The following is a 25,678-nucleotide window of genomic DNA, read 5'->3' on the forward strand; positions in this document are numbered from 1 at the left end:
AACAGGAAAATGAGGAACAAATGTGGGATGAGACCTTCCCTAGGATTCAATGAATTTCTTTCTGCCTGCACTAATTACCCAATGTGGGTTGGTCAGTTACAAATACAACACAAGGACTGAACCTTAGGGTACACTGCTGGTAAGAAGCCTTTTTGAGGAGGTAGAGTTGTCCACCCTAACTTCTTGTGTTGTATTTGTGAGTTAATTTGCTATCCAATGAGTTACATAGGAATCGACATTTATCAGGTTTAATTTCTCCAAGTCTTTGAGTTCCTAACAACATGATGGGAATGGACCCCATTCCTAAGTCAAAGTATGATTAAAGTTCATGAAATTAGTATTGTTTCAGTCTTTGATGTTAGCCAGAAGTGCTCTTCTCAGCACCTGTAATGTGCCCAAAAATGACTCCTGCAATTTCATATGGAGTTACATGTATTGGTAAGGTAAGACCCATTTCTCCTGGTATTTCATGACTTTGTGTCTCTGTATATAAGACACTGTAGTCACTAGGTATAGCAATGTCAATGATTAATGCCACTTTTGTCTTCTTTACATGGACTACTATATCTGGTTTTCTCGCATATATATTTTTAACTGTTGGTAATGGGTGATCCCATGTGATATAAACTCCATCACTTTCTATAATGCTTTGTGGCTCATGTTTCCAATGCCTCTCAGCTACTTCAATATTATAATGTTTGCACAATCCCCAATGCAACAGTCTTGCCACGTTATTGTGCCTTTCAGTATACAGCCCTTCTGTCATTAGTGTATCACCACCAGCAACAAGATGTGCGACGGTTTCCAATTCTGTTTTACAAAACCTGCATTTCTCTGTTTCTTCCACATGTTCATTGAACTTTGTAAACCAACATGTACATAGTCCACTATCCTGGGACACCAAAATTAACCTTTCATCTTTTGGTTTAAATTCATCTCTCCTTAGCCATTCCTACATTTGGCCCTGATCGACATGAAGTTGTTCCAAGAGTTTTCTGTACTTGCAACTATATTTTTGCATTTTACACATTTCTTGCATCTCATCTGATCCTTCGTCTTATATTCTTTCTTTTGTATTTTGGCACATTCAGTTGCTGCCTGATTTTTATCTACTTCTAGTGTGATATCCATTCCCACTTGACACCAATATGCATTTGCTAAACTTAGCAGGAAAGACATCTTAGACTTAATCTTCTTATGATTAAAACTTTCACTGTGTTTGGGTCTTGTGAGGTCAGCAGATATGGATGCAGTCCTATGATTACCTATACATGTAATCAATTCTGAGGAGGCCCATGCCTCCTTCAGAATGGGGAATATATAATCTTGGTATATAGTGATTTTTATAAAGCAGTTTTCTTGTTTCCCTGTCCAACTGATCCATTACCTTTTGGAGCCAGTCACTCACTCCAAAACTGTAAGTTATGACAGAAAGAGCAAATTGGTTTATAGCTTAGACTTTGTTCCTAGATGTCAGAGCTGTTTTTAGTTTTAATTTTGGTCTTCTGAAGTATTCTTTACTAAGTTTTATTCACATTTTTTCATGTTTTATTGTTGATCTTTCATCAATTCCCAAATATGTATAAATTCCTTCTTGCTGAAGTTCTTTTATATCACATTCTTGTCTCAGACTGATATTTTCCTGGTGCTGCAGCTTTCCTGCTTTAAAGGTTACTCTTGCACATGTGTCAAGACCAAACGGTATTCTTATATCATCTGCAAAAGTTTTTACCACTTGTAGTTGTGATTTTAGTTCCTTATCTAATGAACTACACAGTTTTAAGTCACCAACAAAAAGAAGGTGAGAAGTCTTTACTATTCTTTGTTTTCTGGGAGCCAAATTGTAGCAATGACCTAATCTGTTAAGTAGACAGCTTAATGGGTTTAGGACAAGATAAAAGAGGAATATCACCATTTGAATTTTTATCCCTGGAATAATAATTTGTCCTTTATCATGGCTGCAAAGTGGTTTGCCATTGTTTCATGGCTGTAATGTAATCAGTCAGTGTAGGGTATATCTTATACACTTGTAAACACTATTTTATCCACAAATGTGGGATGCTGTCATATGCTTTTTTGCAGTCTATCCATGCCACACTTAAGATTCTTCCCCTTTTTACAATTCTCTATTATGACTTTAACAAAAAATTATCCTTTGTTCCATGTGACTTTCTTTTGTTACCCTTTTGTGCTACTGCAATGGTTGAGTTTTCTTCTAAATGACTATAAACTCTGTTGGCATCAATTCCAGTGTATAGTTTATACATCATTGGAAGGTAAATTATTGGTCTATAGCTTTTAGGATAGCTTGCAGGTTTGTTCTTAAGGAGGAGTATTGTTTTTCCTGTTGTTAACCAGGTTGGTCTGTGTTTGGGGATGCACATATAAATAGTTCTTTCTCATGGCTAAATCTTCATATAAAGATGTTAATACTTTTAGCTGGAAGTTAAGTACTGCATCTGGGCCTAGGGGTTTCCAATTAGGAGCTTTTGTTAATTTTAATTCAACTTCTCTGGCTGTTACTTCATCCGATGTCACATCATGTACATTTGAAATTCTTATTCTTTCTTTTACTTCTTCTCTCCATTCAGCAACTCTTCCCTTAGATCATTTTCTTCTAAACTAGGGCCACATTCTTGTTTTCCATTTCCTGGTGGCATTATACAGAAAGTTCCAGAGCATCTTCCTAGGCTACATTCTTTTCAGTTTCATCCTGTATCATCTGTTGCTCTTTCATATGGGAGCTCACTGGCCTATCACACCACAACATTGACTACATCAGAGTTGCCACAGTTTAATGCTCCTTCCCTTGTTCTGCAACTCCAACTGAACTTTTATACTGCTTTTCTACTGAAGGCTCCAAAGTATCTTCAAATGGCAACTGATCAGATGTTTCCCGCTCCACTAGTTTCTCCTTAATTTAAGGATTCATTATTCTATCCTGCTATGGTGTTATCAGAGTTAGATTTTCTTCACTAAATCACTCATTTTTTAAGTAATCCATAACCTCCATTTCTATTTATTTATTTATTTATTTATTTATTGGCATTTGGTTACTGGGAAAGTCCACTGGACCAGTGAAAGACCATTTTCAATGAAGGCCCAGGGAGACAAGCTCCAAGTTGTACATATAACAACGATAAACAATTTTCAAAATAACAGCTTTCAAGAATTATAAGAATAACAGTTTTCAAGGATTACAAAAATAACATGCATACAAGTATACAATAACATAATAATTGAATTGAAGCATTTTTTTTCACACTGAGCTAATCGGCGGAAGTCGGAGGAAGGGATCTGAGCTAACTAATCTGTGATATATAACATTAGGTATCCTGTTTTTTGCTTATTTCTGAGTTATTTATAGCACTTTTATTTTACTCACTGTGTGTGAGGTATTAAGTAGAATTTTCTACAATTGTTAAGCATCTGGTTGGGTTTGTTTGTTATGATTTCCTGCTAGGAGTGTATCATATAACTTGTTTGCATTTAAAAGCATTCTCTAGAATCTCCTTGATCCTTTATCTGTTTAAACATTTCTGCAGTTTTTTTCTACCTAAATAGTGTTGGTAGTGTAGCATTGTCCATATTCAGGCTTGTGTTTTGGGCCTAGTTGTTTGTTAGTAGAGCCTGTGTGTCTAAGCACAATACCCACGCCATCATAGCTTAGCCAAAGCCAGTATAGCATTTCAGTGAGAGTGAATTGTTTGTGGTCATTAGCTGACTGGGGTTGCCTGTACTACGCCTTGGAGTAAGCACCTCACTGGTTCTTTCAAGCTTTTTTTAAAGTTGTTTCAGGTTTCATCTTTGTTACTTAAGAAGTTAACTTGTGACTGTTTCTGCCATTTCACATTGAGCTAATTGGAGGAAGTCGGAGGAAGGGCTCTGAGCTAACTAATCTGTGATATATAACATTAAGTATCCTGTTTTTTGCTTATTTCTGAGTTATTTATAGCACTTTTATTTTACTAACTGTGTGAGGTATTAAGTAGAATTTTCTACAATTGTTAAGCATCTGGTTGGGTTTGTTTGTTCTGATTTTTGTTTCCACCCTCCCTCCCTCTTGGTATCCTGTTTATACTTGGTGGCTTTGCAGTTGCCCTCCCCTACTGTAAATTTGATCTGGGACACTCCTCCCTGTCTAGTGCCATTACCTCATTCTACCTATTCCAGGGAGAACATTTGAGAAGGCCACCCCAGTTAGCTTCTGCTCCTCCTTTCTCCTTTCCAAGTTACAAAAAAAAGCTTGTTTCCTGACTTTCCTATAAGTTGTCTAGTCCAGATACAGATTTGCTGTATCCAGGACTGTTTGTATACTTTTGAGCCCCCAAGCCTTTCTGTGTTGGAGGGAAGCCTTCTAGCTTAATTTTGTTTCTTAGAACTAGCCAGGTTTCTAGTTTCAGTACTCAAATCTGTTTCTTTGAGCTAAGCACTTGTTCAGAACTCATTGTAAGCACTAAATAAGCTACAAATTACTACACCACTCAACTTTCCTCACTTGTCTAGAGGAAAACAGTTTTTAGTACTTAATAAATAAGCACCTATCCAGCCATGTCTAAGGGTCAGCTCCCGGTGTTTTCTCCTGTCTACCTGATGAATCTGGGCATCTTGGGGCAATGCAGAAATTGCCTCATGTACACAGACAACCCTCTCCCCCTACCACCCAACACTACAACCTGTGAGAGATGCACTTATATAACCAAACTGGAAGCAAAGATCTCTTCACCCAAGACTGGACTAGACAGTCAATAGGAGAAGGTAAACACTTGCACCACACCACACTCATCAAAACCTACACACCAAAACACACACATAGAAACACAAAACACACACCTACATTCGGGGAGGTTCTCAAAAAAAAATCTACCCAAGCAATAGGGACCTCCAAAGCAGAAACATAAACTACCTCCACCCCCAACACAACCCAATTGACACATAGCCCACAAACTCAGTGTGCCACTCAACCATAGCCCATAAGGCATAACAACGTACCAAACACTCTAGTCATAGGTGACTCTATAGTCAGGCACACTGATGTTCCACTCACGAGGCTAAACAAGAAGAAAGTTACTGTCAGCTGCCTGTCAGGTACCAGGATCCACCATATAATGCATGCACTCATGTCACTCTACAGCAAGTATAAATATGACTCTGTCATTGTCCATGTTGGTGTGAATGACCTGAGACATACCTCCCTGGACTACATGAAAAGAGACATGGAGGAGCTTTCTGATCTTGTAGCCCAGGCAGGTATGAACCTAGCCCTGAGTAGCATCCTGCCATCACCCAGAATGATACCACAGTACAAGGACAAAATGATTGACTTCATCAATTGGCTAAGCTTCTGGTGTCATTCTAAGGGGATCCAGTATCTGTCTGCCTGGGATGACATAATTGACAAACCACAATGCTTTGCCAGAGATGGCCTGCACCTGTCCCCCTTGGGATTCTGGATACTGGCTAAGGCTCTTGCCACCCCTATGGTGCCTGTTTTAGGCAAGATTCAAATGCCAAATTCACCACCATAACAGGTACAAGCAAGCAAAATCTGAGGGTAATGCTACTTAAAGCTAGAAGTCTAAACCTCAAAATGCACTCACTCGAGGCACTCCTTAAAATGGAGAACATTGACATCTGTGCAGTGACAGAGACTGGCTCAAGGCTCCAGACAGCACCCCTGCATTACAAGGCTATAATTCATACCACACCTTTCGGCCACCTAACCTGGACCAAAGCACTAAAGGTGGAGGTGTGTCCATATTCATTAAGGATATCCACACCTCCAGGCTAGCTGCTCAGCATAATGCATTTGAGATTATCCAAGTGCAACTAACTCTGGGCAAGATCACAATGCAAATTGTAGCTTGCTACAGATCCCCCACCATGCCCCAGAATTCCCACTCCTCATTTCTTGATAAACTGGAAAATATTAGGGTACAGCCTAACACCCTAATAATGGGCGATTTCAAGTACCCCACCATTAACTGGGAAAACTACTCTTGTACCAAATCTTGTGCGCAACATTTTCTGGAATTCATAAATTCCAATGCCTTGGATCAATTTATCCACACCCCCACCTGGGGCAGCAATATCCTAGACCTGGTCATTACCAACATGGGCAACCGGTGTTCCACACCAGAAGTCAATACCTCATTGGACAGATCCGACCACAAGCAAATCACCCTAGACATCCACATCCCATCCCCATTAGGGAAACCACCATAAAAAAATTCTCCAAAGCCAACTTCACGTGTCTTAAGACAGAAGTGGCAAACTTCACGACACCTATGCTGTCGGACAATAGAGATATGACTGCTGAATCCTATACAATTGCACTTTATAAGCACTTACATGAGTGCATGGATCGTGCAATCTCTAACAGAACCAAGATGCTATCCTCCAAAAAAAGGAAGCCAATCTGGTGGTGCCCTGCTATAAACAAACTCTACAACAGAAGAAAGAAACTGTTTCAAAAAAAGAGTAAAATCCCATGATTGGAGGAACTCTGTGGTCAGCCTCAGTAAGAAGCTGAAATCCCTCATAAAATCCTCCAAAGCTAGTTATGAAAACAAAATTGCCACTGATTCTAAAGACAACCACAAAGCATTATATAGCTATGTCAAGAATCTCAATGGCAACACTCAGATCTGCTCTGAGTTACAGCACAATGGCACTAAATATACAGAACTAACTGATACTGCCAACATCCTGGCAGATAGGTTCAGTGCAAACTTTACCCCTCTCTTATCCCCTAAAGGGCCCATCTCTGTACAAGAAGAATGCAAAGTACCTGTAATCACAGCAACACAGGTAAAAAAACACACTCTCCAAAGCCAAGAACACAGCATCCAAGGGACCTGATAACATCCCAGGCTGTGTTCTACATGAACTACAGAACGAACTGGCACCCCACCTAAGTACCATGTTCAATCAAAGCCTCACCTCAGGCTTTGTGCCTACAGAATGGCACACAGCAATGGTTATCCCACTCCACAAAGGGGGAGAAACCACGACCCCGGGAACTACCGCCCCATTAGCCTGACGAGCCTGGTCTGCAAGGCTATGGAGTGTATTATCATGGAACTTATAAACAATGACATTGGTAATCTCCAAACTCTGGACTCTACCCAGTTCGGGTTTGTAAAAGGCAGATCATGTCTCCCAAACCTGATAGACTTCTTTGAAGCGGTCACCAAAGCCGTAGAAGAGGGTAAGGTGGTTCACACAGCCTATCTAGATCTTGCCAAGGCTTTCAACACCATCCCCCACTCTGGAATTATAGACAAACTCACTAAACTAGGTATAAATCCCTATGCCACAAGATAGATTGCCAACTGGCTCACTGATAGAACCCACACTGTGAAAGTAGCAGACTCTAAATCTAACTTCAGACCAGTGACAAGTGGAGTACTACAGGGTTCAGTCCTAGCTCCTCTCCTGTTTGGTATCTACTTCTCTGAAGTACAGGTGAACACAGAAGGTCTTTGGCTAACAAAGTTCACAGATGACTGCAAACTAGGAGCCATAATCAAAACTCCTAATGATGTGGACATCCTACAAAAGAGCCTCACTGAGAAAGATGCCTGGGGTCAAAGCCATGGCCTCAAGCTGAATGCCAAAAAGTGCATTGTCATCCCTTTTGGTAAAAACTCTGTACCCATGAACTACTACATAGGCAATAGTCTACTTAACACCGAAAGTGTGATAAGAGACCTTGGGACACAGGTGGACAGTAGTCTCTCCTTTGATAATCACATCACCACAGTAGTCAGGAAATCCTTCTATGTGGCACACCTCATCATAAAAGGTTTCTCATCCAGGAAAAAAGAGGTCATTGTTCCCCTCTACTCATCACTCATTAGACCCATTATAGAGTACAATACTCCTTTTGGTATGTACCTCACAAGACATTTACAACAACTGGAAAGGCCACAGAAATGCCTCACAAAGAGGATTACCGGCCTCAAACAGATGCCCTACGCAGACCGTCTCAAAAAATTCCAGCTTTACTCTGTAGCATATTGCCTACTCAGATGCGATATCTGCCTAACATACAAAGCTATGTCAAACCCAGAGCTGTTGGTCATGCTCCACATAAAGAAATCCCAATCCCTCCGAGGTACATGCTCTAGGGACCTAAACCTTGTCACCACAATAAACCGAACATGCTGGAGGGATAGATTCCTGTCCCAGAGACCTCCCATACTCTAAAACAAACTACCTATCTATATCAAACAAAGCTCCTCATTAGCACTCTTCAAGAAAAATCTTGATGATTGGATGGGAGATAGGAAATTCACCCCGGGGATCACTTCTGTGGCTCTGCTTGACAGGGGCACAGGAAAATAATTTTCTTGGGTGGCAAAAGCCAGGGTACCATTTGGCTAGGCTTATGGCCCTAGGGCCAATAGCTTAGTACCTACCTTTGAACCTATGAATTGTATAAAAATCATAGAAAATCAATACAGCTGATAGATCTTTATATTAGCAAATTAGCAAAGCGAAGGAAAAGGTGCATAGGGGATTATGATGAGGAGAGAGGTGATAAAAGTACTATATATTTAACTTCTCCATTACTAATCCTCTACTTTCCCACTTTGTTTTTTTTATTTTTTGTATTGTAAACTTTTCCATATCTGGATACCTTTGCCTGTATTTCTCCTCAAATATCTTTAGTGCTACTCTTTTTGTATTCATTAGTTTTGCTTTCTTCTTTGCATAAATATTTCACCATATTAAATCTCTTTTTCTTTCCCATGTCCATATTTCTCTATCAGATGTTTCCTGCTCCTTCTGTTTCTCCTTAATTTGGGGACTCATTGTTCCATCATGATGGATATAACCTGTGTTAGACTGTCTGCACAAAATCCTTCACTTCACAGGTATTCCACAACTTCAGCTTCTATTTTTTTTAACTTCTACTTATTTTTTGGGAAGTTTGTGTGTTTTTAGAAAAAATGTTAATTAATTTAATTAATTGTCTTAATTGTTGGAAGATTGAATGATTGGTTAAGTTGTTGGATTATAAATGGGCTGTGGGTTATCCTTGAAATTTATTCTGATAAAGTCTTCATCTAGAGATAAAAGCACTCAATTAACTGTTTCAATAAATTTCGATATTTTCTTTATATTATGAATCTTCAATTTTGGCCTACTTGATACCCCTGCTTCTACCTTAGATACACTATATGCTTGCTTCATAGCTGTTTACAGCGTATCAACACTGAACAAAGTTTTAACTTCTACGTTATTAATCTTCTGTTCTACATTCCCCCTTGTGATCTTAATTTTTGTATTGTGAAATTTTCCATATCTGGGTGCCTTTGACTGTATTCCTCTTTAATATCTTTGGGGCTGCTTTTTTGTATTGAATAATTTGTCTTTCTCCTTTGCATAAATATTACACCATATCAGATCTCTCTTTATTTCCTATATCCATATTTCTTTTTTGTACCTTTCAAAAATCTCTAGATTTTATTCTTTATATTTATGCACTTCCTCAGTTGTTTCTTTTTCGAAATGGCCCAAGGTCTCTTGGTCTATGCAATGTTTTTCATGAATATGTTGTATTAATGAGCATTTAGCTATGAGAGTTTATCTATGATACCTGAGCACAGGATATATTGAAAGTATTTGTTAAGTCTAGATACACAGTGTACACTGTTTTGCCCTTGTCTATTGCTTCAGTAACTGTTTCAAAGAATTTGAACTGGGCTGGATAGAAAGTCAGTAGGTTACTTATATTCTTATTAATTAACTCCATAATGACTGTATCCATAAACTTACAGATGAGGCTTGTAAAGCTTTTGGATCAATAATTACCCATGTCTGTGGAAACTCCACCTTTGTGCAAGGGAATGATTGTTGCTGTCCTCCAGTCATCCAGCATGCAACCTGTTTTGAGGCCAATATTGAATAGCCTCTGTAGATGATCAGAAAAGTCATATTTTAGGCTGATTAGTAGGAAACCTGGTGTGTTATCTGGCCCCTTATATGTAGTGTTTGTGGCATTACACAGTGCCTTAATAAATTAATTTTGGGAGATTTGAGGAGGGTGTAGGTCTGGGTATGCCATCTTAAAATATTGGAGGGGAAGGGGAATGAAATTTGAGCTAAATTTGTCTGCTAGTAGATTGGTTGTGTCCTCTGAAACCAAGTATGTGATATCATTTAATATTAGTAATTCATTTAATGCAATTATTTATTTATTTATTCTTTTTTATTTAATTCAGTTTACTTTTTTAATGGTAAAAGGCAAGAAAGGAATGAAAATTATTCTTGTTTTAATTTAGTTTGAAACAAAAATGGAAGAGCGATGTTTGAAAAAAGCATCAAATCAGGCAATGGTGGTGCAGCGGTAGCATTGTTGCCTCACAGCAAGAAGTTCTCCCGTTGGATTTTCGACTGGAGTGCAGGGAGTGCCTTCTGTGTGGAGTCTGCATGTCCTCCACGTGGTTGGGTGGGCGTTCGAAAGACATGCGTAAATGGGCGTGCCTTCGTTGAAGGTTGAACGTCGAGCTGGCACCTCGGTGTTCGTGAAAATCTACTGTCAATCATTAGTGGACTGGAGTTCCACTGTGGCGACCCCTAACCGGGAAAAGCCGAAAGACAAACAACAAAATCAAACCAGGTAGAAGTGTTCAGTGTGTAAGGAGAATCTAACTTAAAAATATTAGAAGCTTAGAAAACAAAATAATTCAGCTTTATTCTCTACTAATGGAAGCCGTGACAGTTACTGATAGCATTATAGACATACTCAAGTTAAGAGCAAGAGGAGGTCATTATTAGATCGATGAAAAATCTAAATTTCAAACGGCTTAGATGTTGAATATGCCGTTCTTCATAATCTGTATTGTGAGATTGCGGTACAGTGAAGATCGGAAAATTTGCCCTTTCCTCACTGCAGTGTGATGTCAGAGTTGGAATATATATTTAGCAGGGGGTGTGGAGGGCACAGCCTCCCCACAATAGCGATTTCGATTACCTGAATTTCCTCTCATGTGAGCGTTCAAGATTTTGAAATTCCGTCTGTATAATACAGACCCGCAAGAGGTACCTGGTAGTAATAAGTTTTTACATGATTCAATAATTCAGTATCATGTAGTCAGATTACATATGATAGGAATGATGTTAAATGTTAAAGGAAAGATATAGTGTGACAAAATATGATTTTAAGGTCACAAGAATGAATAGCAGTGGGTTGGAAGCTGGCTTTGAGACAGAATACAGTACACACAGAACTGAGGAGATGTCTTATGATGAATAGATATGACAAATGGTCTATAAGCAAGAGATGAGTAGTGACTGAGGCTTCTGCAAGGCTTTAGTGAAACAGGAGGTTCCAGCATCAGACACAACAAGAGTTAAATGGTGTGCATAAATAGGGGAAGGTAGGTAAGATGCAAAGATGATAAAATTGCCATTTCTGATTCGATACTTGCAAATATGCATGAGATGGTGTCAATTTTGCTTAGACTGAAGAAGTAACTAGTAATGATAACTTCATAGAGAAGTACACAATCTGCAAAAGTGATTAATATTTAATACAGAGATAAATCTATTGACGTAAGTGGTAGACCTTTGAAAGACTATGTAAAACAGTTAAGATAAATGTGACAGTGTTAGAGATTTCACGAGATGTGGAAAGCTATGCAATTACATTAAGGATGGGTAAATAGAATGGTGTTACTGTATAAACAGAAAGAGGAAGGTAGTGATGAAACCAATATGGTTGTCAGGAGAGGTAAAAAAATTATATTTATAAGGCTAAATGAGAACATATAATATATAGAAAAACGAATTAAAAGACATACAAGTGGTGTGAGAAGAGGTTAAGAGTACGTTGTTAGGGATTTTAAAACAGAAGTGGAAAGAAAATTAGACTGAGATAAAAAGAAAGCACAGAATGACTGAAATCCTTCCAAATACAATGAGGAAAGGGAAACAAAGAAACAAGGAACAAGGTGTACAGAAGTAACCAAACAAGGAGATGAAAAAAGAAGAGAGGGAGCTTATATGGTAAGGAAACTGTAAAGCTGTAAAGCGGACACTAGAACAATGTCCATAACTGTGTGTGTGTGTGTGTGTGTGTGTGTGTGTGTGTGTGTGTGTGTGTGTGTGTGTGTGTGTGTGTGTGTGTGTGTGTGTGTGTGTGTGTGTGTGTGTGTGTCTGTGTGTGTCTGTGTGTGTCTGTGTGTCTGTGTGTGTGTGTCTGTGTGTGTGTCTGTGTGCGTGTGTCTGTGTGTGTGTCTGTGTCTGTGTCTGTGTGTGTGTCTGTGTGTGTGTATGTCTGTGTGTGTGTCTGTGTGTGTCTATGTGTGTGTGTGTGTGTGTGTGTGTGTGTCTGTGTGTGTGTGTGTCTGTGTGTGTGTCTGTGTGTGTGTGTGTGCGTGTGTGTGCGTGGTGGCAGTCAAGCTGGATGAAATGTCTCAATGTTTGTCTTCTGGCTTAAGTGATTGCAATTATCTTATAGTATTTTCAAAGTCATATGGGGGACTGGGATAAAAATAAACTAAGGAATGAGATGCAATGTGATTTTAAAGGGTGCTTTTTGTCAAGGTGCGACAATTCAGGAACTGGATAATATTTAAAAAAATAATGAAAATTGGCAGACGTTGTGTTCCTGAGCTTAAGCAAGACATCTTATTCTTTGCCTCACAGACAAACTGGAATAACTGTAGGTGCACATGAATAGGTTAGGAAATTAATAGCTGACTAAACAAATAGCTCTTAGGGTTCAGAGCTATACTCTTTTTCTGTATTTATCAGAACAGTAGATAGGTCATATGGTATTCTTTTGCTCTCTGAAACTGTAGCAAGTTTTTGCTACAAATGTAACATGCCATTTGCTGCTCTTATTCTCCACACAGTAAGTGATTCAGCCATAACTACAAATATATTAAGGGCATTCATGTTTATAGTGACAATCATACGTCTCCAGAGCAAATCAATATGAGGAATGCTCCTCATTCTGAGTCTTAAAAAGCCCACTTTCCTTGCAGTTCTATATTAAAAGGGTCTGTTATACATAAGGGGTTAAGATTTTTTAACCTACTGTGACAAAGGGGGATACTGCCACACAACTATCGGGAATTTTGTAGATAATTATATGTCATTTGTGAACATCAATATCATTTATATAGGATGCTGGCAGACCTTTTGGTGAGGGACAAGCCTTTAGCACTTCAACTGCGGACATGAGAATCTGGTTGGCAGATAGAGATTGTAATACCACAGATGAGTTGGGGAAAAAAAGGAGACCTATACCTAGCAAGCAGGAATCACTGCACAGGAAAGGGATACCTAGTGTTGCACATGGATCTAAGGGAACCCATGGTGGGCAGCCTAAACCACCCCAAACAGAGTCCACCAGTAACAGGGGAAGCCACTAGTTCAGGTACATGGCCAAGATCAAGGGTTAAATGTTTTAAATGTAACCAGTGAAGCATGTAGCATATAGATGTCACATAGGCAAGGTATGAAACAAAAGGTACGGATACCAGTAAGTAGGAATGACAGAATGCCAGCAGTACATTGCCTGGAGACAACAAAGGTCCCAATCTTCCACAAGAGGTTATATTATATCTTAGTAGATGGGAAACAGGCCACTGCAAATAGAGACACAGCCTCTGACCTAACCATTGTGAAGCCTGCAGTGGTTAAAGAGCAGCACCACTTGCTTGGACAGTCTACTCCAGTCTGAGCTTCAGGAGGGACCCCATTCAAAATATCTTTGGCTAGGGTTCACCTTGACTCGGAGGGTGGAAAAGGAAGCAAGCAAGTAGGTGTGTTTGAGTCTATCCCTATGTATGTCCTGATAGGGAATGATTTTGATATTACAGTACCTTGTGTGCATGCAGTTACACATAATCAGACTTGGAGATAAGCATGTGGGTCTGGTAGCCTGGGGGGGACCCAATCAGACTGCTCACTTGAAGCCAGGACTGGTGAGGTGGCTACTTCAGGGAGGTAGTTACCCTGTAGCAGTGAGACTGAAGGTGAGCCACAGCTGCTGGTGTGTACTGATGTTCCCTTGGAGAGAGTGACTGCAAGGGCAGAGGTGAGTAGTAGTACCCAGGCTGACAGTGAGACACCGCTACCAGAGGCTACCAGACTTCCTATGGAAGGGGAGCTGGGAAGGATTACAAAGAGAGTTGAGAAAGGCTCAGCTCTCAGACCCTACATTACCAGGCTTGAAGGAAGTAGCCAGGAAGGTGCCTGAATCTCAAGGAAAAGGGGGTATGTATACTGGGACAAAGGGTTATTGCACAGAGATTAGACCCCTGAGGGAGGGCTAGAGGGTGAGTGAATACAGCAGTTGGTAGTGCCCAGTGCCTACCATCTGGCACTTCTAGCTATAGCCAATGACATTCCCTTTGCAGGTCATATGGGCATAAAGTATACCAAGAGATGCATTATGCAGAACTTTGATTGACCTGAGATTTCCAGGAATGTAACAGGGTACTGCAGGCCCTGTGAGCAGTGCCAAAATGTAGGCAAGGCAGGAGACAAGGTCAAGCCTCCTTTGATGTCTGTGATTGATGAGCTGTTTCAGAGGGTAGCTATGGATATTGTGGGGCCTCTGAGTAGCCCAAGTTCCACAGGGAAGAAATATATCCTAGTGGTAGTAGATTATGCTACCAGATACCCTGAGGCAGTGGATCTGTCCTCCATTGAGGCAGAAACGTTGGCAAATGCTTTGTTAGAGATTTTCAACAGGGCAGGTTTCTCAAAAGAAATACTGACTGACAGAGATGCCAATTTTATGTCAGACCTGCTGGCTTGTCTGTGGAAGCACTGTGGAGTGAAGCACCTAAAGACCACTCCTTACCATCCCCATAGTAATGGTCTGGTGGAAAGGTTAAACTCTACACTAAAGACCATGCTATGGGTATTTACAGACCATTTTAAGAGGAAGTGGGACAAATATTTGCCCTATCTGTTGTTTGCTTACAGAGAGGAGCCCCAGGAATCCACAAGTTTTTCACCCTTTAAGTTGCTGTATGGGCATAGGGTGAAGGGACCTCTAGATTTGATTTGCGATGAGTGGGAGGGTGAGTGTGAATCCCACAAGGAGACTGTTGTGGCATATGTCCTAAACCTCAAGACAAGGCTCAGGGAACTTATGGGCTTGGCCCAGGAGAACCTGGCAGAAACCCAACAGCAGAAAAAGCTCTGGAATGACAGGAGTGCTCAAGCTAGAGAGTATGCTGTAGGGCAGCAGGTAACGGTTCTCATTCCTGTCAGACACAACAAGCTGCAGGCAGCTTTGGAGGCACCCTTCAAAGTGGTAAGAATGGTGAGTGATGCTAACTGCATGGTAGAACTGCTAGGCAGGAGCACAGATTGTACCATGTTAACACCATGACATGTTACCATGATAGGGAGGCCCTGGTGCTAAGTATTTGCAGTAGGAGGCAGGAGGAGTCTGAGGGGGATCTATGGCTACAGAAAGCCAGCCAGCAAACTGCTAAGCTACTAAGCTGGAGCCTAGGGTTGCAGGCATATGATATAACAGTGCAGCACTGTACTGGGGTCAACAATGCAAAGCCAGCTGAAATCTCAAGACAGGGTATCGAGTAAAGTATTCCTAGATTGGCTCATCCCTCTCAAGCAATGTTTTCAAGGATCACTTGAAAAACTAACTTGAGTCATTGAGGGGGGAAGAAGTTTGACAAAGGGGGATACTGGCAGCATAGCTATCTGGAATTTTGTAAATAATTATATGTCATTTGTGAATATCAACATGATTTATATGGGATGCTTGTGCTACAACTGTATTAGAACTGTATGTCATGTGTGTAGCAAACTAGTCTGTACAGACATGTGTGTTAGAAAGGTATTTTAAAAAGTGCTTGCGCTTAAAATGTAACCACAGTGTGCCCTGCTGGAAGAGAACAGAAATGTACATGCACTATTGTAACTGTTTAAATGTGTATATTTTAACAGTGGAAACTGGAATACAGGAGGTTAACTAGAAAAATAGCTGAAATTAAATTACTTTATAGGATAGGTCGGAAACATAATGTCTGTACTAGGGAGATTTCTGTATTGTCTGTAGGGTGTACTAATTACTAGTCTTGAAATGTGGAGGAATGTAATTGTTTTACGACTTCCAGCATCTGCCAAAGATCTGAGCATATGTCTTTGTCTGTGTATTTTCCCAGGTAGATGCTAAATACTGCCAGGTCCCAACAGTGGGGGTTTCATCTAGGGACTAGAGTCAGATGACAAGAAATTATGTCATTCTGCAAGCTATCCCAGCAGTAATATTTGAGATATTAATTTGAGAACTCTCTGAGAGACACAGGGCATTCTGTACTCCATCTGACAAGAACCATTCACCACATCTGCCTTGCTCTAATGAAGTAAGTTTCTAGGGAATAGTATAATTCTCTTAGATATAATCAGGAATATAGCAAACATTAGTTTAGATATTTTTTATTTATTTGAGACTGTCCTGCCAATGTTCTTTTATTATTTATTATTAAATATATTTAAACATTTCATTGTGGCTGATCTGTCTAGAGATATTTAAGCTTTGAGAATACTTGCATATTTATTTGGTGACATTGTGTGGGCCACTCCTAATAGCCTTGTCTTGGTCAAACTACCATTTGTACTAATATTAATATTACACAGTAAGACTGGATACCCTTTCTTATTGACTTAAAGTAGCTGATAAGGAGTTGGCTGGTGGCAGTGATAACTACCTTATAGTCCGGGCAAAAGGGGGCATAGCAGTAAACCTGTACCAGCCTTTCCCAGGTGTGTGTGTGTGTGTGTGTGTGTGTGTGTGTGTGTGTGTGTGTGTGTGTGTGTGTGTGTGTGTGTGTGTGTGTGCATGTGTGTGTGTGTGTGTGTGTGTGTGTGTGTCTGTGTGTCTAAATCAAACCTCAAAGTGTGTGTGTGTGTGTGTGTGTGTCTAAATCAAACCTCAAAGTGTGTGTGTGTGTGTGTGTGTGTGTGTGTGTGTGTGTGTGTGTGTGTGTGTGTGTGTGTGTGTCAGCTACTTGGGCAGGAACATGAACCACTGGTTGGACAGAGAAGATGCTGGAGGTCTTGGCTTGGCCACTCAGCTAATATCTCAACTCTATAGCTGTGCTAGTGGGGAGTCTTATTGGGAATCTAGAGAAAGAGGCAGAAACCAGCCCTTTACTGACTATGGTCTGTGTGTGCTCTTAAGGGAAATTTCACTTGATGCAGAGAGCTGCATCTGAAAATACTGTGCTTATACCTGTTATCCTCCCAGTGTACATCCCCCACTGGTGCCAGTGGTGAGGATTGAGGCTTCTTGATTACTGGTCCAGTGGTGGGTCGTCACACCTATGTCCAAGGTAAATAATACATAATACTGAATCATATTAATTCATCAAAAGAACTGTTTATAAGCATAAAATCACACATTTTAACAGGGAATTCCAAGATGGCTGCTCATTGAGTAACAGCTTAATTTCAGCTCTCCCAGTGTGAAAACAGAAACTCAGAAGAGAGAGAGACAGTGAACTCATTTTTGGGCTAAATTTCAGTAACTGGCTTGTAAGTGCAATGCCTAGATTCCAGAAAAAAATAAATTCAGAGAACCTGAAAGAAAATCAACCAGAAAAGGTGAAGAAAAAACACAGACTGTGAAGAATTCTGCAACTGTTAAGCAAAAGTCAGTGCAAGCTTCAGCTTTGGTACAAGATATGACTTCCAGTAACCTAGAGGAAAAAAATAAGACAAATGTATTTGGAGATTATTAAAATAAATGAATCAGTGATGAGGTATATCAACTCAAACAAAACTGGAGGGTGAAATGAAGAAAAGGCTGGCTGAATATGAGACTGCTCAAGAAGAGATGTTTCAAAAGATAATAGAATTACAGCACATGATTTTCAGGAAAACCTGAGACTTTCTGCTGTACCAGGGAAGCTGGAAGGAACAGACTGTATTAATTTTATGAAAGTACAGATAAGCAACTGGACTGGTATTCCACAGTGGGAGTTGTTAATTGAAAGGGCACATAATGTATATGCCATGAGAAAGCAACCTAGACCTTTAATAGTAAAGATGCAATCCAATCAGCAGAAGGAGTTGATTTTGACAAACATGTGGCAGAAGGACAAAATACTTAAAGTGGGAGAGAGTACAGTGCTTGTGGAAAATGATCACTCACTATACACCAGTCAGAAGACAAGTATATTTATTCCACTAATCAGGGACTGTTGAGAAGCAGGAGTGAGACTGAAACTGCTGTATTCAGCTATATTAAGAATATTTTTTTTCTTGGTGGGATACAATTATTTATTTATTTATTTTTTTGCAGAACATGCTGAGGAGGAAATACAAAAGTTTGTCCAACAAAAAAGTGAGTTGTGAGACAGAAGGAGATTCTGTTTCTTGTTCTTCTTGTAATAAAGACTACAGCGAGACTGTGCCAGTGAAATATTTTTCCGTGTTTCAACAGAAAATGCTTGAGAGTGAGAAAAAGGCACAGGAGTTGTCTAGAAGAATCAAGAGTACATTGGAAAGGAAGCAGGGTCTGGATTTGGGAGATGGAGGTAAACAGGAATAAAACCAGCAACTTGGAAATTGACAAATACATGTGGGATTATAAAGCATTAATTATATGTATAAAATATGACAGAATAAGAAAGCCTGGAAATATTGGACTTTTTTGCCTTTGTTAAACTTGTAGGGGACTAAGCATATGCTCTACTTCATGTCATTAATGCTTGGAAGAACACTTAGGAGAGGGAAAGGAGAAGGAAAAAGTTAACTGTAAGTAAAACAAACTTTTGTTCTTAACAATACTTTTTGTATAGTGCATGATATCTGCATGCTATAACGTTTTCTCAGTTTTTTGCAAGTGTAATTGGGATACTAAAGTAAACAGGTGCCCCTGTTTTCTTCCTTCTTTTCTCTTTCACCTTGTTCAGTTTTTAAGAAATGTAGGAACTGCAATGTAAAAAAGAAAAGTCTGTTCCAAATAGTATAATACAAGAAAAAAATTATGTGTTTTTCTCATTCTTGCATAGGGAAATAACTAGCTTAAGGCTCTTGGCTTTATCTAGTAACACATTTTAACAGAAAGCAAATAAATAAAAAAAGAACATTGAATATAATAAAGCTCTCCTCTAACAAATAAATAAACACTTGTAGAAGCAACCTTATATCTGGTTCTTATGTCTCCATAGAGGCAATCTGATAAAGAGCAATAAAAACAGAATGCTTCTTTCTTTTAATGGCTTTCTTTCATTGGCTAGGAGATAGTGTTTTCTGAAGTCATTCAAGTGTTTTCTCATTCTTGGACAGCAACAAAGATAACACAAAACCAGACACACTTAGTAGAAGCACAGGCTGTACCATACATCTTAAGATGGATAACCTTCCTTTTAAGTTAACCCAAGTCTTTGAGTGTGGCTGTCATTTTGGGACATTTGTTCCTATTAGGAAGGTAAAACTTCAATATTTGAAGATGTATATAGTTTTGTGTGTTAATATTAAGTTAATAGCTTTCGGGAATGTATTTGGGTGTATTTGATTTTTTTGTTTGAGGGCTTTCAATAAAACAACGTTTTGTAAAATGTGACATAGGCTCAAATGGATATGACAGGAAATAACTGTATAAAAGGTAAACCTGCCAAACATTAGTGGGTGCATGTAACTGAAAAGCTGGAACTAGAAACTTAACAAAATAACTGTTACAAATAAAATGAGGGAATAATGACTTTTTAACACAATGAGCCTTTTGATATTATCTTTAAATATTAATGGTCTCACAGATATATACAAAAAAGAAAGAGTAGTGAACTATATTATAAAATGTAGAGTGCAAATAGTTATGCTACAGGAGAGATGTTTGGAATGAAATAAATATGTCAATTTGATAAGGAAAGGTTTTCAGGATGGTTATTTGGTAGAGTACCTGGGGTAAAGGAAAAGAGGAGTATTTTATATTAATTGCAAGAGGAGCTCCTATAGCGATAGAACAGGATAACAAAGATAATAATGGTAGATATGTAATACTAAAGGGCTACTGATAAGGGAGGAGAATTACACTAGCATGTATTAATATTCCACCTAAAATTGCTATAATGGAGTGTAAGAAAACTGTGGGAGAAATAATCAGCAGAGAATATTACTTATAGGTGGGGAATGAAATTTGATTTGCAGCAGGGAAGATGTGTCTGTGTGGCCCAGAAAGGAAAATATAACAAAGGAGGGTAGATTTTTGAAGACATTTATGAAAATATTTGGCATGGAAGATGTGAATTCTGTAGTAGGAGTTTGTAGTGAATTTGCAGATTATTCCCCCAAGATGCATAACTTGGTTAGATCTAGACAGAACTTACATTTCATAGGAATATGTGCATTTAATTGATGTCTTGATCTGCATCCAATAACTATTTCAGATCATGTGCCGATACTAATTAAAATAAAAATGCAGGATAATGAAATAAAAATGAGACACTGGAGCTCTCCCACCTATCTTTTGAAAAGAGAGGAATTTAAGGAATAGGTAGTAGAAATCATTGGGGAGTTATTACAGAAGACAGACATTTCTTCTGAAAATATAGCTAGTGAGTGGGATAAAAGTAAAATGGAGTTTAAAAATAGGGTGGAAATAAAAGAAAGAGAGATATGGTTAAGGAGCAACAAGACTTATTCAGAGGAACTAACAAATGTTAAAGTATTGCAGAATAGTGTGAATCTCACAGAACATGAAGAGGAGCAGTTGTATAGTGCTAAGTAGAAAATAAAGGATTCAAAAATATGCATGAGTTTAGAAAGATTTCTGTTAAATAACCGTCTTTTGATAATAATACCAAAGCACAAAAACTTTTAGTGCAATGACTCAGGCAACAGAAAGTAGAAAGGGTTTTCACAAAGCTTAGGGAGCATATAACAAGTGATCCTGTACACATACTAGAAATATTTCAGACATTTTATTAATGTGTGTATAAATCAGAGAAATATAGCTATCAAGAAAAGGTACAAATGGAAATGTTTACGGAACAATTAAATATGCCAAGCTTAGAAGCAGATGAGGCTCCATTACTAATAGTTAAGATAGGAGGAGATGAGATACAAATGGTGATGTATAACCAGTCAACAGGAAAGTTCCTAGGAACAGATGGTATTCCTGTGGAAGTTCAGAAGCTAGGAGGGAAAAACTGATAAAGAAGGAGAAGCACCAACTTCCTGGAAGAAAGTGGTGACTGTAATACCTAAAGAAGGAAGAGACCCATCAGATCCAGCTAGATAGAGGCCCATTTCAACCCTAAACCATGATTATTAAGTGTGTATGTCTATAATGGCTAAAAGAATGGCAAAGGTGGTGTAAAAATTGATAGACTTGCATCAATGTGGGTTTTGTGGAGGGGAGGCAAACATTTGACAACATTAACAGAACATTGATGATCCTGAGTAAAGTTGAATGTTGGTGGATATTGATGCAGAGAAAGCATTTGACAGAGTAGGCTGGGGGTTTATGAGCAGAGCAATGCAAGCATTTGCATTCCCCTGGTTAAATTATAAGGTTGAGTAGGAGGATATATGAGGGATTGGAGGCAAAAATTTAAGTGGGTGTATTCCTCTCTGATCATTTCTGTTTGAGCAGTGGAACCAGGCAAGGGTGTCCTCTTTACCCTTTGTTATTTGCACTATATTCAGAACCATTGGTAAAGAAAATAAGAGACTCAGAAATTCAAGGATACAATTGGTATGGTAGTCAAAAAAGCTGGCTGTATTTGCAGATGATATTATTTTATACCTGATAAAACCAGAAAGGCATATTTCAGTGTTGTGGAACATTTTCAGACAGTTTCAAATCTTTTCAGGATCCAAAATTAATAAAACATAGGAAATAGTTGTAAGTTATGTACTCACACATGAATTGGTTCAACAATATCCATATTTATGGGGACATGATAAAATGAAGTACTTAGGAACATGAATTATAAAAGATTCTGGTGTGGCAGCTAAGGGTGTGCGGAAAGTGACTAAACAAAAGATAATACAAAAACTGATTAATTGGAAGCTCTGTATACAAGCAATTAAAATGTTTTAATCCCTTTAGTTTTATACACAGGTCAGGCGTATTTTTATTAACCAGAGGAGAAGTTGTGGATAGCAATTAATAAAGAGCAGAAGGATTTTATCTGGGAGGGGAATATGGCAAGAGTCAAGTAGGATAAGCTGATTCTTCCAATGGAACAAGGCAGTTTGGGATTACACAATTTGAAGGAGTATTTCAGAGCTACACAGTCAAGTACTGTACAAAATCCTTCTACGTGACACACCTTATAACAAAAGGGTTCGCATCCAGATCAAAATAGGTCATTGTGCCCCTCTACTCATCGCTCATCAGACCCATCATAGAGTACAATGCCCCATGTGGGATGTATCTTACAAGACACCTGCAACAGCTGGAAAGACCACAGAAGTACCTCACCAAGAGGATCACTGGCCTCAAACAGATGCCCTATGCAGCTCGACTGAAGAAACTCCAGCTGTACTCGGTTGCATACTGTCTGCTCAGAGGTGATCTCTGCCTGACATACAAGGCCATGTCCAACTCAGAACTGATCGACATGCTCAACCAAAAGAAAAGCTTATCCCTCGAGCCACATGCTCTAGGGATCTAAACCTCACCACAACAATAAATAGGACGTACTGGAGGGATAGATTCCTGTCACAGAGACTTCCCATGCTTTGGAATAAGATTCCAATCTACATTAGGCAGAGCTCCTCGCTAACACTCTTCAAGAGAAACCTTGATGAGTTGATGGGAAACAGAAAGTTTACCCTGGGGATCACTTCAGTGGCTCTGCTGGACAGAGGCACAGGGAACTAATCTAAGGGGGAGGCAAAAGCCAACACATTCTGGCTAGGCTTATAAATGCCTTCGGGCAGATAGCCTAGTACCTACGTATGAACCTATGAACCTATAGCACAAACAGAAATCTATAATTCAAAGTGGAAAGGGATGATGGTGAAATGGGGGAAGCTCAAGAAACATGGAGAGACTGGAATTTTGGATGCAGATTCTTAAGGAGAATAACAATAACCATGTAGAATATTATATTCATAAAGTACAGAAAGTATTATAAGAACTAAACCAACATGGGAATGGAGAAGGGAGATTCTGCTGATAGGGATGACTGCAATAAGGGATACAGACAACAGGCCATAGGGGTGGAATTTATTGGACAGAGCTGGTAAAAGAACCAATGTATTGGGAGCAAATAATTAGAGATGGAAAGGTAATAGAATGGGAAGAGGCCAAGAATTTATTTGGACTGCAAGATAGACATTGCCTTTCCTATCAAGGACTGATATCAGAATATAGGTAAAGATAAAGAAATAGGGGGATCCTAACCCACCAAGACCAAGAATAGTAGAGTTTTACTAGAATCTAGAACAGAAGTTGCTGTTAAAAAAGGAGTTATAAGTAGAGCATACAAAATATTGCATGATAACTGTTGCTCATCCTTCACTAGTATAGATGATGAACAGGCTTTGTAGTTTGTTTATATTTTTTATTACATAGAAACACATCAGGATGGATAACAGCATTACAAAATATAAACAAACTGATTGACAGACTACACAAACATGCATGCTTACATCTCAACAGCTTACTACAAAAAGGCAGTCAGGCTTGGACATGCTCAGTATTTATACACTTATGCAAGCCTCTAGGAAGCTTCTTAAAGCTGTACACACACACTGGTCTACATCCTCCCTCATAAATAGATTGTCTTCAATGAAATGACATTAGAATAAGACATGCAATAATATAGACATTAGAAATGTCCAAGTTGCCATGTATTTGTAACATGGTCTGGAAATATGACCTGATCTAGTAACATAGTATTCAGAATTGGATTTAGCAACAGGAACAGTCTTCAGTGAACAACTCATCAGGAACTTTGGGTTTTGTTTCCGGAAGAAGGTTATTTACTGGAACGTCCTCAGGAACTGGAATGCTGGATAACTTGTTCTGAGATAAAGAGTCTTTCTTACAGGCTAGTTGTTGTGGTACAGGCTCTGGCAGTGGCATCAAATGTTTCAAATTTCACCTAAACTATACTTCTTGTGATTCCACAATGTACGATCTCGGCTCTGGGCCAAATACTTTTCATGACTCCAATCCGTTCATAACCTTAGCATGTTTGCATTTTCACTGTCTCTCCTTCATGTAATAGACTGAGTGGTTTTCTGGACTTATCACAATAAGACTTCTGGGCTAGGCATTTCTTTAACAGATGGGCTTTCACTGATCTGTTATTCTTAGCACTTGGAACCGATAAACTACTGCTAATTGATAAGGTAATTCTGGTTTGTCTCGACAGGAGTCTCTGGGTAGGTGAACCAAGATGTTTATCATGAGGAATATTTCTGAGACTAAAGAGATTTAGGAAAACCTCACTATTATCTTGTTTTAACTTCTCTTTACCACCATAAGTGACAAGCTTCACACCCTTTGCCAAATCAAGCTTCTCACCAGCACATACTCTAGCAAACATTTCTACAGACATAACAATGCACTTTGAACAGGTGTGAACTTTGAGCTCTATGGGTTTTCCATTTATCCAAACAGTGCAAAATACTTCATTCTTTGCCCATAAATCTACTGCATTGACTGTTTCATGAAGCACTGACACACCATCAACATAAAAAGTAGGGTCATAACTTTCTAATTGATCAACTCGCTCTTTGAATGCTCTCTTTTAATAAAAGAATGTGTGCCTTTTGTTTTGCAAAACCTTTTGAAATGATTCCACTTATTGCATTTGTGATATTGCTGACCAAAAGCTAAACATTTTCCCTTGTAGGGTCATGACTTCCACCACAATTACGACAGTTGGCTATGAAACTAGGAGGGGGCACATGGTTTGAGTTTGCTGAGTTGCTAACTAACACTTCACTGAGACTATGTGATTTCCAGAGCAAGTCTTGGAACTTTCTAGAAAGCTACACCATTTCCCAGTGAGTGTTGCAGTGTTTACAGTTGCAGCCATGTGCTTGGGCCTGTTTCTTTTAACCGTGTGCTACATACTATCAACATGGGCTTTAGAAGTTACTGGAAGCATGCGTCTCTCACTTGTAACCATATTTGTGTGTTTTTCTGTAAACTCACATATCTGACAAATCTCAATGGCCTGAATCAAAGTTGAATCACTATCACAAAGCAACATCTTTCTCACAGCATCATCTTTAATACCACACACAGGTCTGTCTTTTATAATCTCATTCCTTAAATCACCAAATCTGCATGTTTTATCCTTGTTTCTCAAATCAGTTATATATGCTGCAAAAGTTTCACCAGGCTTTTGATCCCTTGTGTAAAATGCGTCTTTCCATTGTAACATTCCTTTGGGGGCTGCACATTTCTCTAAATTTACATTTTAAGCACTCAAGGTTTTCCCTTGACTCAGCCAGTACAACTATATGATGTTTTTTCCCCTCTCCTGCAAAGACAGCAGGTACATACACAAATGAATGCTCCCATTCTGTGGCTTCAGAACCAGCTAAATTAAACAGAATAAATGCCCTTGCATGGTCATATTTATCAGAAAATGTACTCTTGCTCACTCTCCAGTTCTCTGCAATATTATGGTCAAACACAAGTGGAGTTGGTTTTCAAAATCCATCTGACATGCCAACAAATTATACCAAAAGACACTGA

At 39.1% G+C, this 25,678-nt stretch overlaps 1 protein-coding gene across 4 annotated transcripts in view; it reads left to right on the forward strand.

Annotated features, from left to right (window-relative positions):
* LOC122812148 (GEM interacting protein) overlaps positions 1–25,678 on the forward strand; it is a 1,774,188-nt gene that overhangs the window by 970,772 nt on the left and 777,738 nt on the right. The window lies entirely within an intron of this gene.

The sequence above is a fragment of the Protopterus annectens genome, chromosome 9.part0 (genome assembly GCF_019279795.1).
Source record: "Protopterus annectens isolate FY-2018-M chromosome 9.part0, PAN1.0, whole genome shotgun sequence".
NCBI lineage: Eukaryota > Metazoa > Chordata > Ceratodontiformes > Protopteridae > Protopterus > Protopterus annectens.